The sequence below is a fragment of the Aedes albopictus genome, chromosome 2 (assembly GCF_035046485.1).
Source record: "Aedes albopictus strain Foshan chromosome 2, AalbF5, whole genome shotgun sequence".
Classification (NCBI taxonomy): domain Eukaryota; kingdom Metazoa; phylum Arthropoda; class Insecta; order Diptera; family Culicidae; genus Aedes; species Aedes albopictus.
The window spans coordinates 267,623,011-267,630,717 of NC_085137.1; positions in this window are offsets into that span (position 1 = coordinate 267,623,011).

Below are 7,707 nucleotides of genomic sequence, written 5' to 3' on the forward strand. Positions count from 1 at the left end.
AATTCACGGCACGCTTCCGATAGAGCCATATATTCGGCCTCCATGCTGGACAAGGAGACGCTGGTTTGTTTCCGGCTCGCCCAGCAAACTGTAGCCTTCCCCAGTTGAAATAGAAAGCCGGAATTCGATTTCCGGTCCGACGGGTCCCCGCTCCAATCCGCGTCGCAATACCCGACGAGATTTAGCTGCTCATCCTTCGCGGGCGACAACTTCAACTTGTAGTTAGCGGTCTTCAACAAATATCGTACGACCCGTTTGAGTTCGACCCAGTCGGTCTCTGTGGGACTGCTGATCTGCCTGCTTAAGATGGACACGCTTGCGGCTATGTCCGGCCGTGTATTCACCGCTATATAAAGAAGGGCTCCCACCAGGCTGTGGTAGAGCTCGTTCGATTCCAGAGGCTGGCTGTTCTCCCGGCTGCGGTAATATCCAGGATCGAGAGGGATACTCGAACCTTTGACGTCCTTTAAGCCGAACCGTTGCGCAACAACCTTGATGAACACGTTCTGATCCAGGCTGAAAAAACCTGTCACTCTCACACCTAGAAATTGGTTAACTTCACCAAGTGACGTCAACGAAATCTTCTTCCGCAGCTCTCCTTCGACATTCTGGATCTCCTCCGGAGCCGTACTCGCCACAATCATGTCATCGACGTAAATGAGAAGGTAGATGACACCACCGTTGGCCAACTTCTTCACATAAAGGCATGGATCTGCTACCGATTGAGTGAAACCGAGTTCTTGTAGCATTGTACTGATCGTCTCGTTCCACACGCGTGCGGCCTGCTTGAGGCCGTACAGGCTCCGCTCGAGCCGGCACACGAACCTCTCCCTTCCACGAATGACGAATCCTTTTGGCTGTTGCATATATACCTCCCCCTTAAGCTTTCCGTGGAGGTAAGCGCTCTTTACGCCAAGGTGGTGCACATGCATCTTCCTTTGACCGGCGACCGTCAGGAGATTCCTCAAAGTTGTCTGAGTCGCCACCGGAGCGAAGACGGTATCATAATCTACTCCGAACCTCTGAGAAAAGCCCCTTGCGGCTAGCCGGGCTTTGAATCTGGAAATGTTGCCGGCGCTGTCGTGCTTCTTCTTATACACCCACTTACAGCTGATTTGTGTACATCCAGCGGGTAGTTCCACAAGCTTCCACGTTCGGTTTTTCATCAGCGACTGATATTCCTCCGTCATCGCCTCTTTCCACAAGCTCTGTTCGGATCCGGACACTGCTTCATCGTAGGTCGCTGGCTCCTCCTGTGCCAGCATTGCCGCGTTGACGACGTAGTCCTCCAACCGCTTTGGCAACACGCCTCGGGTGCTCCGCTTCTGATCTGGTCCTGTCGCTTTCGTTTGGTCGGGCTGGTCCTGTTCATCATCCCAGTCGAAGTAAGCTTCTTCCTCAGAATCTTCCTGGTCCTGGGGCTGCCCTGGATTGCCTGCTTCTGCATGCTCCTTCGATTTTCCGGATGAGCTATCTACCTCAACGAAATGCTGATATTCAGTCGCTTGCTGACCAACCGGCGCAGGTGTCTCCTCCTGAAGCTCAACAAACCGAGCATCGCGACTTATGGTGATCTCGTTTGTGTCCGTGTTCAAGAACCTGTACGCTTTCCTATCGCTGCAATAACCCACGAAAAGCAACTTCTTCGCTTTGCTATCCAGCTTCGACCGTTTAACATTGGGGATGTGAACAAATGCAGGGCAACCGAAAATCTTTAGGTGTGACAGCGAAGGTTTCCTGCCGAACCAACTTTCGTAAGGCGTGCTATTCACTGCACTGGATGGCAATCTATTTTGCAAGTACGCTGCCGTGGCCACCGCCTCCCCCCAGTATTTCTTGTCAAGACCTGCATCAAGAAGCATGCAGGTGGCCATTTCTTGGAGCGAGCGATTCTTACGCTCGGCCACTCCGTTCTGCTGGGGGGAGTAGGCCGCGGTGAACTGGGCCTGAATACCCTCCTGCTCATAATACCGCTTCAGTTCATGGCCAGTAACATTTGATGATGCAACCAACTGTAGTTCCGTTACGTTAAGGTGAATCAGGGAGGAGGTCAGACGCAATGAGCTGATGGACTCTGATGATCCGAGTTTAAACAGTTAGATTTGCGAATGCGTCAACGAGGGTGTTGATGATGCAATCAACTGTAGTTAAGATCACGGCTATGTAAGTTTTTTGACATTGCGGAGTTTCCATTGTGGTAATCGTTCAAGGAGTAACGGTTATGTAAGTTGTTTGACAGTGGAAAATTCCCTTTGTGGTAGACCTGTTCGAGTCATCCGTGTTGTAAATTGCTCTATGACCATCAATGTAAACTGGACATAAGTTTTGTGTTTTACGTTAAGTTTTGATTCAACTGAGTAGTTTCTTTCGAGTATTTTGTGAGTTATGAAAATTTGATCAGTTTCTCTGATCAAATTTTCATAAAACTGGGTGGTGTGATGTAACGTTTTGACGTTTTTTATCTTTTTAAGTAAAATAAAGTTTGAATTCAATTGGATAAATTTGGATAAATCTGTTTTTTTTATATATATTTTAGATTTATAATTCAAAGTTCGTTTCTTAAATTTATTACTATTTTAGATAATTTGTAGCTTTTGACGTTTTTATCTTTTCAAGTAAAATCTTATTTGAATTGGATTCGTTGAATTTGACTTTGGATTTGAACCGTTTCATCTAGTAGAGATTATCCGTTTCATGTAAGGTTTGTGTCTAGGCTAAGCTAATGACGATTCATGTTACGTATCTTATAGGGTTTTTTCGATGGCGCAAAATAGATTTGCAGCCATGTGCGAGTTGAATTTGGCGCACTTGTAAATAATTGTTTGTACATTCAATAGACGACTGCTTCAATAGCAGGAAATTTACTTGACCAGAGAAATTGACTTGACTCGATCACTTTCAATTTGAGTCGGCTGGAGAACAGAAGCTAGCTTGAGCGACCTTCTGCCAGTTTTAAGTTTTGTTGAAGGTGTGTAGTGTTTTTGTAGTAATGTAGATTTGTGAAGTAGTGCCGTTTGAAGTGAATTTATAATTAATTGTCTGTTTTTTCATTCTGTAGTAACTTAAATGTTGGATTTTGTCGCCAGGGGCAGATGCTCTGTTTCCTGTGCGTTTAATTGTTGTAAAAAGGTAATTGTGAATTTGAATTCGTTTTTAGTGTATATTGTTTTAACTCTGTGTTTCGTCCTTGGACCTCAGCGTCCAAGAGACGCTTTTTATTTTGGATTTCAAGTCATTTTCGCTGCTCCTCGCCCGCCAAATTACTGGCAGTCAAACGGAGAGTTGGGTTTTCTTCCGGCCTACCTGCGTGCGGCCAACGTACGATCAGGCAGAGTACCGGACCGCCGACGCTCCCCCTCCGCACCTTTAATCCGGCGAACGATAAGGAGAGCGCGACGTCGACGATTGGCCACGAAAGGCACCGACGTCGAAACAAAACCTGCGCAGGTACGTCAATCATGGCCATGATACACACACACAACACACACACACACTTGACGAGCATTATGTGAAAATAATATACGTTTAAACGAATTCTTTTGTTTGTTGTTCTTGTTTTATTGTTTTGATTCTTTGAATTAGTTAGTTACTTTTAATAAATTCATTTCAAACTCTTTTAATTATTCGCGTGTAGTAGTTTATTCATTTTCTAGTCCCCTTTATGTAAATTTCCGTTATTGTTTCAGTTTATACGTTCTATGTATTAGTTTTTAGTGCGTTTGGTGATTTAAGTCGAGTCACGGCCGTTCGAGAAGCCCTTGAGAGTAGAGTCGTCTTATAGTCGGGCAAACCTTAAAATGAACCGGTGGTCTCTCGTTCGCGAGAGTGGCGCAAAAGCCACCGAGTTTTTAGGTCCTCTTAAGCGAATTCGACGAACGGTTACACAATGATTGTCATTAAATAGCGGGCACCCCCTGGCGTCACGTGTGCCATTGGGCCGCATACATCCGTATGTATAACGTCGAGAACACGTTGGGTCCGATTGGCCGCGATTTTAGGAAATGGAATTCTACATGATTTACCTTCAAGGCAAGGTTGACAAACCTGCCGGATCCCGCAATCCTGAATCTTGAAGTCCTTGGACAGCTCCTTCCTCTGGATCTCATCCAAAGCCGCCGGGTCCCGATGGCCTAGCCGGCGATGCCAGGTGTGCTGGCAATTCCGCAGGTGCCGAGCCTCCTTGCCCAGCTGAGCTTCCTCTGCGACCTTCAACGCGAACAGATTGCCGCGGGGTTCCGCAACAGCCACCACTTTACCTTGAGCTGACAAGATGTCACACCGCGAACCACTGAATTCCACTTTTAGTCCTCTCTTCACGAGTTTTCTCACTGATATGAGTCCACTGTCCAGTGAGGGCACGTATAGAACGTCCTTGAACGGCATGTCCACCATACAGTTCTCACCGTTCACACATTTCACTGTGCCTTCTCCAATTCCACCGGACATCGTCTTCGACCCGTCAGCAAGGACGACTTTCACTTTCACACTCGTGTCAAGTTTGTCGAAGAACGACTTATCGTTCGTCATGTGACTGGAACAGCCACTATCGACAATCCAAGGTCCACTACAACTCGTTCCAGCCACAAAACAAATAGCCGAATCACTTTCTTCGGCCTGCTTCGCCTTCGCACCACCGAACTTTGATTTCACATCGCGCTTCACATCACTACCGCTCGGTTCGCTCTGCGGCTGCTGCGGACAATTTCGGCGAAAATGTCCCGGTTTGCCGCACTGAAAACACACGCGCTCACTCTTCTTCTTGTTGTTCATTTTCATCGCGTTTTCACTGGTGTCGCCCGAACGCTCTTGACGCCGCTGATACTCATCTATCAACTTCTGCTTTACCAGCTCCATTGTCTGATCGGCATCCGGTCTGCCCTCCAGAGCGGTAACCAGACTGCCGTAAGACTCTGGCAAGCTGCGGTAGATCATGGCGATTTTGAGCGGCATCTCCATTTGCTGACCGGCACAGGCCGGCTTATCGAAAAGCTCCTCCAGCTCGTATAAATGCTTCTCGATATCACCCCCTTCGGCCATATTCAAACTGCATATGCGACGAAGCAAGGCTACCCGTGACGTCATCGATGATTTCTCGTGGAAAACTCGCAGTTTGTTCCACGCTTCTTCTGCCGACGTCGCACCGCGCACTAGATTCAGCTGGCTGTCCTCGACGGCGAGAACAATCATCGCCAGCGCCTTTTCATCGCTCTTCGTCCAGTCATCGGTGACTGGCACTGGTGCTGCGTCTCTAATCACTTTCTACAGTTCTTCGCGCTTTAAGTACATTTCCATGCGCGTTTTCCACACGGCAAAAATGTGGTTGTTTAATCGAGCGAACAGAAATTTCTCACTCATTTTCTTCTCCGATCGACACTCGCGACGAGAACGAAAACACTCAGGCCCTTTTCACCTGCTTCGCTAGAAATTTCTCCCGGCCCCGAACACACCAGCAATCGAAACGCGCCCTCTAGTCACCTCCCAAACACACGCACACTATCGCAGCCGTGCGCTGCTCCGCAGCTCGAGTCAAATGCCACCGCCGAATGAACTGTGGCGAACGAAACCAACGCCGCCGCCGCGCCGAAAACTTTTCGCGCACTAATGGCTTCCAAAAGCACTTTTCGTCCCGCAAAACACTTTTTCTTGCACACAAACTCTGGGCCCATAACCTGTGGGACAACAGAGTGGACCGACCGACAGACACGGACTCCCAACAGGCCAGCGGAATACCGGAATCCTCCGGACAATGCGTTTCGGTGATACAAGAGAAAAACTTAACACGCGGGACCGATTACTTTTCACACGTCTTTATTCGTTCGTATCTCGGGTACAGACTGAATGATCGTTATGGTTATCTCTCTCACTTGTGTTACCAGATTGGCGGTGCAGTGACGGCGTTACTATAAACGTCGCCCCCACTTTATAGCTGACAAAATATACTGAGAAAAAGCTGTAAAATTTACTCATATTATGGGTAGTGCACAAAAACTCAAATATGGATAAATGCTATTTACCCATATTTGGATGAAAAATAATTCTCGTCCATTGCGATGAAAATAATCATCAATCTCTGTTTGAGCTTGGTGCTGCTTTTGTAATTTTCCCCGGAATCCCATTATTTCCCGTTGTGCAAATATCTGAGTAAGTATCATGATAATGTTCCATGAAAATAGTTTTCAATCTTTTGTTTCTCCCACAGCCAATACCAGAAATCTAAGCAAAGCCGCCGATGGATCAGTGAAGCAAATGATGAGACCTCCATTGGACCCCAGGCGCATTTCAGAGCTCGTCTTTGATGGAACACACTCAGCGAGGTGACAAAACTGAGGCCATGAAGGTATCCCTTTTAGCACAGACAAACAGACGTAACACTTGGAACATTTTTCGATTTAAATCATAGTCACGGAAACATATTCGCCCAATGCTAAAATGACTAAGTTTGGCCGACCATCAACTAGGTGGCAGTAGTGAGCAAACGTCAAACTCGAACAAAAACGATGTGAGCGCCACAGGTGGGTAGTTGGCCAACTATCTAATTTTGAAAAAGATCGTTAAATCGAAGTACGATGGGAATTATCAGAGTGTTACGTCTGTTTGTCTGTGCTTTTAGGGTTAAGCAAGGAGGCGCGAACCACACAGCGCTGCAACACCAGAAATCCATCAGCGACCTTGTTTCATGCAATAAGGTAACTCGCAGCGAAAGCAAGAGGTGGACTCGATCCCGGTCAACATGCAAATGAACTGGATTGATCCTTTGCCGGAGGAGGATACCCGTACACTGGCAGCGAATTCCGTGGCGTTAAAGTGAGCATGCAGGATGTTCCGAAATGGAAAAAGCCATCATCATCGGCGGTTAGAAATCATCGTACGGCAAAAATTCAGACATGAGTTTGGATGAACAGCGTCAATCGCTTCTAAAAGCTGAGAGACAAATTTTCCTTGACCTGATATATGGCCTGTCCAACAGGGTGTCGTGATGTTACTAATAAATTACAAAATTAAAGCTGTGACGGGTAATCTAATTTTGATTGTCATCGAAGAGACCGGTTCCGGCTAATCTACACAAATTACTTGGCCGAATGTGACTTCATTGTCCGGGGGAAGATAGGATGCATGCAGCCACGTCGTATGGCCGCCGTGTCCGTAGCAAAGCGAGTTGCAGAGGAGTAGGTTTGCCGCCGTAGGCAGGAAGTCGGTTATACGATCCATTTCGAGGCCTGCATCCCCTGCACCAGCCAGGAAACGGTCATCAAGTACATGACAGACGGTATGTTGCTGCGTGAATGTCTAGTAGATTTAGATTTGAAGTCATATTCGATTATTATCCAGCGAAGGCCGAAGCTGGAACTCATCATTACGTCCGCCACATTGGATTCTGTCAAGTTTTTACAACATTTCTTTGAAGCTCCCATTTTCACCATTCCAGGTCGGAAATTCTCGGAAATTTTGTGCCCGAAGGAGTCAGACGAACTATTTGGAGGATGCGTCTCCCAATACAGTATAATATTCTTTCTCGTTTAACAGTCCGTTAGAGTTAGACAAAATCTAACCTTGTTTTAGTGGTTTTCTAAACTGCTTTTTCTCTCTTTCGGTTGTTTTAGGACATGCAAATCCATCTTCGCGAACCTCCTGGCGGCATCCTGCTTTTTCTCACCGGTCAGATGGAGATTGACACTGCCTGTGAAATAATTCTGTACGAACTAATGG